Source organism: Nilaparvata lugens, chromosome 5 (assembly GCF_014356525.2).
Source record: "Nilaparvata lugens isolate BPH chromosome 5, ASM1435652v1, whole genome shotgun sequence".
In the NCBI taxonomy this organism is placed as follows: domain Eukaryota; kingdom Metazoa; phylum Arthropoda; class Insecta; order Hemiptera; family Delphacidae; genus Nilaparvata; species Nilaparvata lugens.
In genome coordinates this window covers 55,778,706-55,791,270 of record NC_052508.1, presented here as the reverse complement: position 1 = coordinate 55,791,270, position 12,565 = coordinate 55,778,706, and the positions used below count along the sequence as shown (strand labels likewise).

General features: G+C 34.7%; 1 protein-coding gene across 1 annotated transcript in view; it reads left to right on the top strand.

The window, feature by feature from the left end:
* The first annotated feature begins 324 nt into the window (after positions 1-324).
* Positions 325-12,565, top strand: part of LOC111055766 — a 37,391-nt gene continuing 25,150 nt past the window's right edge. Inside the window, exon 1 of the mRNA XM_022343044.2 lies at positions 325-654. The gene's annotated coding sequence lies outside the window, so the exon portion shown is untranslated. The remainder of the gene's footprint in view (positions 655-12,565) is intronic.

Below are 12,565 nucleotides of genomic sequence, written 5' to 3'. Positions count from 1 at the left end.
ATGTGATTCTGACACGTTGTCACACGCTGGAACACATTTCGCCTGACACACAAACAGACTGGCTAAAACAGTCCTCTGCAATAAACATTTTGTGCCAAGTGCCTTCACTGGAGAGCAGTATTATCAGGAAACCGTGTGACGGAGCGAATCATCTGTTCCCTTGTCAGAGTCTCCATTACGTGGCAGATGGCAGGCAGATATATCGGCCCAGTGCCTACCTGTTGGATGCCCTTGCTGATAACAGCACGCATGCGCAGTTCACGTTGCCATGGCAACGCAGTCTCCCTTCCACCATGTACTTCAGAACGTCGAGCACTATACATACATAAGCTAGACGTTGTGACGTGAACATCGACTGGCATTCCCCACAGTTTAAAATCTCGTGAATAATAATCATCTGCTTTTCGACCACTGTTTACACCAACAAGTCCTTGAACACACGTTTATCATGACCGTGAGATATCACGAACCCTCGTCAGTTTGTAAAACTAGTGAGAAATCGTAGGCGAGAACTCATTAATATACAAGTGACGAGGGAATTGTTCACTCACTCTTCAGGGCGTTCAAAATGAATGCTGGATCAATTGCGATCTCTTTCTGATGATAGTGGAACTCCGTCATTCCCCAGCTTACACAGGCCTACAACTGAAAATGGTTAGTGGTACTTATAGTAAAATACCCATATTCATCCCATCTATGAGATTTCTAAAGCAGGAGAGAATCCTCCTGGATTGTAGATTTATGTCTGTTTTATGAATGGTGAAACACATTTAATTCACGTTTGTTTACAAACTAGTGGCAAAAACTTACAGAGGAATATATTGATTTTGATACATCACTGAAACATATATTTTTTGCATTATTCTCATAATAAAGCTGTGTATTCATGACTACAAATGAAGAATATATTCTTCATATTGTCATTAAATATGGAAATGTGTAATGGACAATAGCAAGTTTTTTTATAGAATCTATGATCACTTCACAATACAATACAACATTTTGGAAACAGAAAACATACTTCTAACAACAATACAACACAAAGAAATGGATAAGTTGAATATTCAGATACAGAATACCTCACTTTTTGGAACATAAATTTTGAAAATTCCATTCTTCACACAATCAGATAAGTAGTATCTTGGTGAGTATAACCCATGTGATTATTTCTAATCCTGATTCTCAGATTTCATAACAAGATTATTCAATTAGGCCTTTCAGAAATAGGGTAAAATAGTTGTTTGTATAAGCTAATTGCTTTCACCTACGATCTTCAAATTTACTGTAATGTACGATACAAATATAATACTAATATATTAGTACGATACAAATATTCGTGTAATTGATAGGATAGCCCATAATCAATGGAAAGTTCAGAATGATATGGTTTTCCAATCGTTAATCACATCTAAACATTCTTGAATAGAGATTGTTAAGTGATTACACCCCTTATTCAATATAGAATAACATTATCTAAGGAATACTTGTATCATAAACGCAGTAAGCTTGTACTCAAGCCAAGTTTTAACTTAGTCACAAGAAAAGCTTTTCTGTTGGCTCTGTGTCCAATCTTCCACACTACACTCTTCAAACTCTGAATTATAACACAGCATAGTGCTGCAAATTTTGTATTAGCCTGCTAACAATAGCGTTTCATTCATAGTATCTGTACATGGCTGAAAATTTCAAAGCTCGTCCAAAAATCATAGTATTTGTACTTGCCTAAAAAATTGTTAATAATTGGCAGCAAAATAAGGGGGGAAATGTATGTTACAAGACGAATAACACTTCTGTTCCGAGACAGAAATTATATTAACTGTAATATACTAAGCTCTTTAAAATATTAGATTGTCATGTTTAATCAAATATGAGTGTGACTGTTTATATAATTAATATAACGCTATTTTTCAACCAATATGTACAACTTCATGAATACAGTGTTTAGAATGCTAGTCGATTCAAGACACTAGTATCATGTATTTTCTATGCAGTTCTCGTTTCTCCAGGGAAAGTGTTTTGCTGGGTTCATCCGCCCTCACTTTTCTCCTCCTTTCTATTGTCACACAAATTCCAAAGCTTGGTATACGTTGTGTATGTATTCTGAAGCCGAGTGTGTATGTAAGAGAAGTGAAAGCATCAGCATGCACATCGTGTCTCAGCATCACAAGCTGGCTCTTGGCCTGTTTGGATTTCCATGTTTTAGTCAAACGCTTGATGAATAAGTAATCTCGGCACATGAATTTTGCATTTGCAACATTGGAAATCAATCGCTCAACTCCCTATGCAACACTTTACTCCCTTCAAAACGCAATAACTTGTGCAATGGTATTTTTACATTCCATGCATCTATTCATGTAATAGCTAAAGGAATTATCCCAGCAGATTCGCATAATGTAGTCTAGTATTATTAATATTATAGAAATAGTAGAAGCTACCAATTACCTCCTGTATGGATCTTCACTGGAACTCAACCAAATAGATGGAATTGACTTCAAAGGCTACCAATTGGTATAGGTTTCATCTGAAAAGGCGATATATCTTATAAATTAATTATTATTACAAATAACTTAGTACCCTTTTTATTTTATCTCAAACGCTTCTTAATATTGGAAAAAGGTGTTAGTAGTTATTTGAAAAGGGTACAAAAGCTACAAAAAGCTCTTTGTCGTTGATACTTCGATTAGCCCTATCAAAATTTGTAATAATATGATATATGATCAACGAAATATTTCAAATTCTCTCATAGACAAAATCTTCAAGCTCAATCTTCGTTGAATCTTTCAAGAACTGTACTATCAATTATTTATAGAATGTAAGCACTAAGCAGTATCATTGCATGAAGACATACGCGATATAGGAGTGAGTTACAATAATAACGCTCAATATACAAAATACATTTCAAACAAGATTCTTATGTAGTTTGTGTAGTTTTCTACATATTACGAGTAAAACATTTGTTTAGAAACTAATAGTTCAGAAAATTTCAAAAAAATCACCACTTTTATGGACTCAAAGAATCATCATCCTTCACTAGTAGGATTAAAAACTTACTGCCAGAAATAAATCACATAATAACTTAGTTCATGATAGGGTTGCCAGCCAAAATACTAACCACATCGTACCTAAGGTGTTCATTGAGAGAGTGAGCCACTTCACGCTTGGGATTTGGACAAATGCCATTCGATTCCAATGGCAACAGGTTATTCACAGGCTCACAAGTATAACTTGTTGATAAATCATACTTTCATCCGCTTCCTAATCCAGCTCAACTCACAATCTCTCAAACTCTCCTCAAACTCTCAATCATCCTAGTGTCTTTAAATACCTCAAATCCATTTCTCTTGTTCAATAGTTCAATAAATTGCATTGAGAGGCCTTGAAAAGTATTGAATGGGAAACAAAAAATAGGTTTGGATATAGGATTAATTGAAGAGGTTTTGTTGGTTAGGAAAATAGGACAAGACAAGTTTTAGAATTTGTTGACTAGCTTATGGAGTCATCTGCGTACAAATTTTGCATGCAAAATCTAGTAACGAACATGTAAATCCCTTATCAGTTCCCTTGCTAACCATATTATATTCAGTGACATAGAATCGCTTCCAGTTCCCTTTATCGCAATGTTCCTTCCATTGAAGCCATACCAAGCATTCCAAAGTAGCATCCTTGGCCTCCGAGTAGCTGTTGAATACCAAGTGGAATATCCTCATGGATGGGATCACGGTATCAAAGGCTGCAATGTGCCTTGAAAGCGGCGTACATTCAGCGCCAGAACTCTGTCAGCAGAATTCCGTTGCCTGTTCAAAGAAAACGACGCTCAAGTTGCCTAGTCAGCAACTTCTGCTGTTTGGTCGAACTCCTTTGCGGTTTCTCGTATACTCCTCACAGATCTCAGGCTTTGAATTTTTAATATACCTGAATAGGCCTCGCTTCCTCCCCCCCCTCCGCTCCATCGCAATACCCCTTTCACCTATTTTTCCTATCTCACTTTTTTTTTGTAACCCATCACTTACACTCACCCACTTCGTCTTCAGTTTTTTTTTCAAATAGCGGCCAAGTTTGAGTAAACATGAATTATACGCTTTTGCTGAAGCTCTTTCATTGATCATTTCGCTTCTACATAATGGTTCCTCCACAAAATAGTACCTCTCATTCCAAGTAGGCTGACATTATAAATAAATAAATCAATGTCTATTTCCCAAAAAAAAAACTAAATTACTATATCAATTGAATTCGTTATCACTCTTTTGTTTTTTGCAGTGAAGTATTTTTTCTTGTCATCAACTCGATTTTGTATTGTAAATTGTATTTTGTTTTTGATTTTTATTTTAAATCGGACTTTTTGCGACTCCCACCATTGCGGTCATAGACTTTTCTTTTTGCTGGTGGTGCCTGAAAAAAATTCCAGTTTTTAGTTCTCGGTAGTTAATTTTTTTTTTTTTTTGTTTCATAAATTTCGTATGTGTATTCTATATGTTTAGTGTTTTCTGTGTGGAAATTGACCTACTCTACTATGGCGAACCATGTTCTAGAGTAGGTTAAATTAGAGTACCATATTCATATTACTGGAGTAGTATTTGAGGGAAAGAACTAGACTGTGAGGACACCTGATCACCTTTTTCTTCATAATTGTTTTTATGCTCTTTTATAGTTTTTGGATCATATTCATCTTATTGTTTTTTCTAATACATTGTGATGATTGTAAGTCCTGGATTCGCCAATAATCTTGCTATCAGTGGTAGTAGAATGCGTCAGACAAGTTGTGGAATGCGTCAATCAAGGTCTGCGTTGCGTTGCGCAGGCTTAATCGATGAATCTAATTAGACTGAATGATGGATTAGGCTAAGCCCATCAAAAGCCCGTTGCGTTCCAGTTAGAGCTGGAAAACTGTGATTGTGCTTTCTAGCGAGTTGAAAAAACGGCTGAATTCTCAATCATTCAGCCAATGAAATTTTCCAACCAGTATATTTTTCAAGCTAGTATAACACACATAGTGGTATATGCGTAACGAGTATAGCTCACCGTGTTATAGAAGTGAGAGGAGTGAGAGTTAGGGATAGGAATAACCTGGAATAAGAGAGAGATGCAAAACACATACTGGTTGGATGACACAAAAGGAAAAGCTTGAGTGGGTGAACACTACAGAATGTAGAATAGAGAAGAGGCTGTGTACAGAGCTTGCCTGAGAGAGAAAGCGTGAGAGTGAGAGGGGGTGCAATGACGTAGCTAGCTTGTAAAGATTTGAAACAGCTGCAAGCGAGACAAAGCAAACTGAACGGCAATCGAACGCTGTTACAAAGGAGAGAACAAGGGAAGGGGAAAATAGCAGAGAGGGAAGTGGTGCATTGCCAAAGAGCTCATGAAAATCATATTGAAAGGTAGGCCCACGTGAGGGAAAGAGTGCAGTATTCGTCAGACCCAAGGAGAGATTGTAAACTAGGGTTCAATTCCAAGTTGATTTTTCGATAAGTTCCTTCTACAAAAATCGATCTTCTTGTTAACGAAAAGAGGTTATATGATTTTCTCGTTTATCTCAAAAAGCAAAACCAAAACAATGGCATTCTGCGGCAAATCACCTGTCAGGACCAAAATAATGCTGGATGACGCTTTACTAGAACAAGTGTCCTATTTCAAGTACCTGGGTGTTGAGACCACATATGGATAAGATAATGATGTGGATCTGAAACTGAATAGATTTCTACATATATGTGTACAATAAAACGCCGGTTGAAAAACAGAACAAGGAAGGAGACACAATTAAAATTTTATAAAGTGATGGTGGTACCAACATTATTGTATGGAGCAGAAACTTGGGTTAGCAAGAAGAAAACATTAAGCAGAGTTCAAGCAGCAGAGATGCGTTTTCTTCGATGTGTGAAAGGTTGCACAAAGTTAGACAGATTCCGCAATGATGACATTAGAAATGAGTTAGGAATATCATCATTAGCTGCACAACTTGAAATAAACAGATTGAACTGGAAAAACCATGTGGAACGAATGCAGATACTAGGATACCAAAGGCTGTCATGAAATATAGACCCTATGGTAGAAGGGATATTGGCAGACTTCTGAAAAGATGGTTAGATGAATAGTTATATCCTTTGAGACCGGAACAGGTGTGTACGCCTAATCCTGGAAAGAAGATGATTTTCTCGAGAATACTTAAGCCGCGTTTATACCACATTACTGTATAAACCAAATAATGTTAATACCTTAATCCTTATAGATTAATATTATATTAGATTGAACGGAACTTGACAAACACATATGTTCATCAAGTTTATGATAAGTTATGTTCAATCTAATAGAATCTATAAGGATTAGGTTATTAACATTTTGTTTTTGAAGACGTTACCGTTTTTGAAGACGAAGCTTTAATTTGAAGTCATTTCTGAACACTTCAACAATCTTACCTATATAATACTGTTACAGCTATGGTGAATGTTTTTTTATTTTTATGGCTTCAAATTCATCAAGTTTTTAATATTTTTCGATTTATTGAGTGTAATAAATATTTGTTTCATATTTCTGATCATCCAAGTTACAAAATTGTTGGTATAATGTATTTTTGGAGTGTACATTTTTGTGATTTTTATAAAAGTGTTTACATAACTTCATTTGAACTATTTTTATCAAAATTAGGGAAAGAAACAGTTTTGGGTTTATTCTGTTAATTCTCTCCCAATCATTGATTTGATATTGTAATTGTGGAATGATATAAATAAATAATAATAATGACTTTGATTATCTTCATCTCATGGTTGAATAGAACATACCTTCACATTCACGAGGCTTTCTCTATGAAACCCTGAAATCCATCAGTTTACTGTATTAGTTTTATACAAAGAAACCTTTCTCATGATTGAGTCACTGATTGTACTGACAATTCCACCTCAAGTCCAGTAAGTGAATACACGATCGATCCAAGAATGAGGAAAATTTAATTTTTCCCGGGAATCGTGACATTTTTTCGAAACTCGTTTCTCAGTTATTCAACTCCAAGGCTTTGAATTGGGATAGTAAAAATTCGAAAGAGAGTATGTTTCCTTGAAACATATGTCTGTTTTCCAATTATATCTTCCGAACATTGTAAAATGGGGTATTCTACCTGTACTTTATATATACTACCTGCTTTCAAATACCACCTCAGTTGATCTCTTTGATCGATCTGTTTTTTGCATTTGCTCTGTGATTTAGCAATAGATGATTTGCAACGGAGGTTCAACAGATGAACATTGCCCAAAGTTATTCCGTTGCAAATCATCTTTATATTTTGCATTTATTCTATTTCCAAGTCACAGAGCAAATGTGGAAACAGATCAATCGGAACTACTAACAGAGTATTTGAAACCAGGTACCGTATTGCTAGAATTGATTAATTACAAAAGTAATTTCTTTCAAAAATCATACTGTGTGTATGTGAGCATGAATAACAGATTAAGCATGAAAAAATTCACAGAGAGTGTTTCTATATTGAATGCTCAACAAAATATTGTATAACAAAACAAGCAGTCAAGTCTATTCCATATCGATAGAGTTAAATTTTCTCATGGAATCTATATTATTTGTTAACAGGAAACTCCTGTTCAAAAGATTCCTCATATTGGATCCGTTTTTTCAATATAGTTTGAAAATTGAATTCCAATAGACTGAACAAAAATCGAATGGTTGAAAAGGATTTTCCACTATGAGTGTAATATTGTACTGTAACAGTGCTCAACACATATGGAAGACGGAATTTACTATAGTGAGGTCCACGTTATAATGTCAGCGTTTGGTTGGCAATGGTAATGCTATCCTTGTCTATCATTCAACAAAGCGGATAGCGCTATCTCTTTCTCGCTTTGCTCTGTTGCCAGATCGTCTTTTAACAATTGTGACAAGACATTTCGTGAGCGGGTTGGCATAGCTCAAATTGATAGTGAGTGGCTATCGATGAGATAAGGTGCCAGCCAGCTATTATTTCAATTCTGTGTAAATAAATGTAATAATGTTTTCTGTCAAGTTATATTTTCAATTATTATTATATCCTCTTTCGGAAAGGTGTTCCGAATTCCTCCATGTTTATTTAGTTTTCTTACATGGAGAGTTTCGTTTCTCTCTTTTGCAATCGAGGGTGCTTACCCATCACCTCCATAACTTTGGGGAAGTATTGGCATACGGCCTTATCTGTCGTTGTAACGGGACTCTCTCCCGGCAACTTAGAAGGAGCTCGGTCTGTTTTCGTTCACTCCTGTCTAGGCTTCTCGGGACTCGCTCGCAATCGGTTGAAGTGTGCGGTTGATTCAAGTGAAAAACAAATTAATAAACGGTATTAGTGTTGTGATGTACCAAAAGATTGTACAGCCCTCAAACTACAAATAGATCTATTTATAGGCCGTTATGAGAACAAAATAAATTCCATCACCGAAAAGCACTACAATCTTATCTGAGGTAGATAGACGACTGTTATCTAACCTACAGAGTATAAAACAAATAAACCAGTAATTGTAAGTGTATTCATAACCTCATTTGGACTATTTCATCAAAATTAGGGAGAGAAACAGTTTTGGGTTTATCCTGTTGATTCTCTACCAATCATTAATTTGATATTGTTATTGTGGAATGTAAGAAATTATATACCTTTCAAAAATTTGTCAACGGAAAAAAACCATATATGTTTGTATGTTTATTAATTTGATCAGTAATACAATATTTGAAGGTTAGTTTTGAACCAAAACATAACCCCAAAACAGACCAAAGCTAACTTGTGAACAAGTAGCCAATTGAGAAGGCAGTTCGACCGATGATCGATCGTAAAAATTATATAATATTAATCTTTTCATTTTCATATTTTAATTTCTATGCCGAATAGGCCTGAATATTTATTTAATGAACTATCATGCCGATATACTTGTTAGAAATATGAAGACAGATTAGCTTAGCCAGTATATGATGATTGAGGGTCGATATTCTAACATATAAAAAACCATAAACAAAAAAAGAAATATTTAATTTATTATGTCCGTTATTATTACAAGCATGTATATTCTTATATGTCTACTCTATGTTATAAAAGCACATCTATGTTCTATAAAAATTAGCTATCCTTTGAAGTTATTTACAAATGCATATCACCATAGATGAAATTTTATTATTTATTTGTGTATTCTTATAATTATATGGAACTAAATGATAATTTGGAACAACTTAAAATCAGGAATTTCGCCCTATTTAAAAGCTTTAAAGTTGGACACATTGACACCACCCTTTCAGCATATTGGTTACGTCACAGAATCTGACCAATCCTGAATTAATATGTGAATTTGGTGAGATAAAATTTGAAGAAGAAACTCAAGTGAAAATTAGAAGAGGAAGACTCGAGGCCATTTTGCAAGAATCATCGGTAGGATGCAGACCTAGTCCATACACTTAATTGTTTAAAAGCTTTAATTTCTGTTTAATGTAATTCGATCTTTGTCTTTCTGTTTTAAAAAGTTGTTTTAAAGTTCCTATAATAACTGGTGATACTAAAATTTTCAATTTCATTTAAATAAACCCTGAAATTTTATTAGTGAGGTCTGTTCGACGTTTTTCGCCACGCGGAAGGATCCAGCCGGAACGATATATTCCACGGCCGAATATATTTCGAAAACAAAAACGGAAACAAAAGTCTACTTAAGTTATTCGAATATATAAAAGGGGATCCCCGTTAATCTACGAAAATTACACAGCGTACAAATTCGTCCATTTGAGAAAAGTCATGACTATAGTTTTAAGGGTACAAAGTTATCATAAATGATTTTTATTGTATTAAATAAATTTAAATATCCACGCTGTACTTAGCCAAAAGGTCTATTTTCCTTAGGCGAAACCACACCCTGATAATAATTTTAATTATTCATTTATTCCATTTTCTGAATTATAAATTTGTATTAACTTATTTTTGCCTATTTAATTAGTGCAATTTATGACCCTTTCCAAGGGCTATTATCCATTTTATTTTGTTCAATCAAAGAGTACCAAATTTTCACATAGTATTTATAATTTAAAGATTCAAATCAGCTATCATTCAATATTCATTCTGTATCGATTGAATCATAATTTGTAAAATCTGTTCATTAATTTATTCAATATTCGCTGTAAAAGTATATCTTTCAGAATATATCCATATTACCGTTTCATTAAACTGGGTTTACTTCATTACACCTCCAAATTCGTTCTTTCTCAACTGACACATATTGATCGTGCAGGATACATCCTGTTTGGCAATAGTCAGACATTATCGAGTATAGTATCTATTATTAGACTATTATTTCTTCTGGTGGTAAATGGTGGCCGATATTCTTATCAAATATTAAATCCTTTTATTGGGAATATCCCACAGAATCAAATAAAATATCGACTGCCACTAGCCCACCGAGGTGGAGTGAATCCTGTATCATCATCTGGTCAATGTCGCAAAGAGAGGTAATAGATCGTATAGACAGCATTAGAATTAAACTCGGTACTCGAAATATCTACTATTTTGGTTCAGCATCTTGACATCCTATAACCTGTAGTATTTATCAGAGACCCGGTTCGCATGGATTTGCTATTCTGTCTGTTGTTTTATGCGGTCTAATATCTTTCCCAACTACAGCTCAATTATTGGATTCTAAGTATATTAGTCATTATTTGGAGAAAAAGTTCACTCCTAAATTACTATCTCTGTTTGATCCTAGTGACAGCATTAATCATACTCAGCAGATTCAAATTGAACTGCATTTTATTATCGAATTGGATTTAATCCCATCTCATTATATAATCACCTACAGTGTTAAGTTAGCAACTCACAGTCCTTACTTCGGCTACCTTTGTAGACCGCCAAACCCTCTATTGAGCAAATTAATTTTTTCAATCTGTTTCATCCGCACACCAGTCATTCTACTCAAACACTCCGAATTTAATGATACCAATATCCCGGCTAAACGAAGGTTAGACAACCTAACCTGTAACTATATACTGTTAAATTATAACCTCAAATACTGTAACTGTTCAATTATTCTCTTTAATCCAACCATTTTAATTATTAATTCCCTTTTTACTGTACATTCACCCCCCTCCACGGCTGCAATATTTGCCAACACAAGGTAAGACCTTTCGATACTAAGAAATCGTATTCCTGGTTGAGAAATCATAATCCTGGTCTATTGTCTTATGACTCAAAATCAATAACTATATATTCCCGTGTCCCCCCCCCCATGGAGCATAATTGTGACAGTGTATACGCGTGTGAAAGGCTGACGGACAATGACTGATGCTCTACCGAAAAATTGCTATCCAGGGACCGAAAACCACAAAAGCCGGTGAGTCCTTTCCAATTTATCAAATTAAGTTATAAAGGACCATTAGGTCGAGTCAGTTTTCACACAATGTAGAATTAATAATTAAAATAATATTTCATCTTAGTTATTAAAATTCACTATGAAATTATTGAAAAATATAATTTCTTGCTTGATAAAGTATAATTAATTTATTATTTTAAATGAGAATGAACAGTTAATATTATCTTATGAACAGTTATCTTATGAACAGTTAAATCATCTTTCCATTTTGCATTTATTCTATTGCCAAGTCACAGAGCAAGTTAATATTACATTTTACAAGTTAATATTACATCAATAAACCTGTATCAGCTACCGTCTATATAAGGCATTGACGAGACAAAGGATCGGCAACGTTGATCTCCTATCTTTCTCCACTGCCATTATAACGTGGACCTCAGTAGAGAGAAAATTAATGAATAACGTACAGAAATGCTACCGTCGCACTCTGGACTCGCTCTGCTTCTCTTGCACGTCATGTCGACTGTCCGAATAAGGAAGATTGATAGGGTAGGTTTTCGGGTGGATTTCATGCTCTTGTGAGAGTATCTCAAAGCTCAACTTCATATTTGGAACATGAGAAAAAAGTATATCATTTCAAGAATGAGGAGAGAAAATGGGATGAAAAAAGAGTGGAATCATTTGACATGAAAAATGAGAAATCGTCAGAGATTCTCATAATTCAATTAACGAGTGAGCCACTCATGGATTGTTTGAGGATGCTTAATGAATGAATGACAAATTGGGATGAAATATAGCTACAATAATTATATTAAATTAATTTTGAGGCTCATTCATTCGAATAGCTCTTATGGTTCAGAAATCCATTCAAGTAATGTTGGTTATAATTTTGGCTTAAGAGAGCCTAACGTTGAGTAGTAGGAGGGTCATTCACCCTATCTCGTAGAATATTATTATATAATGGATTATATGGAGGTACAGACTACCAGTACATTGGTTTTTAATACAAAATGATGGTAACAATATATTCTGGATCTATTCTGGGACCATTACTGTATTTAATACTCGTAGTTCTGTGAACAGTAGACCTCACACAGTTTTCTCATCCACAAGTATCTGGTGTCACCTGTTCACTGGCTTCTCTAGACATCTGTGTAATGCAAACAATGAATAATCCACTTGTCAGCTGATTAAATATGAATGATTCTATAGACTGATTAATCCTATCTTCAGAGTAGATGATATTCATACAGTGATATCGG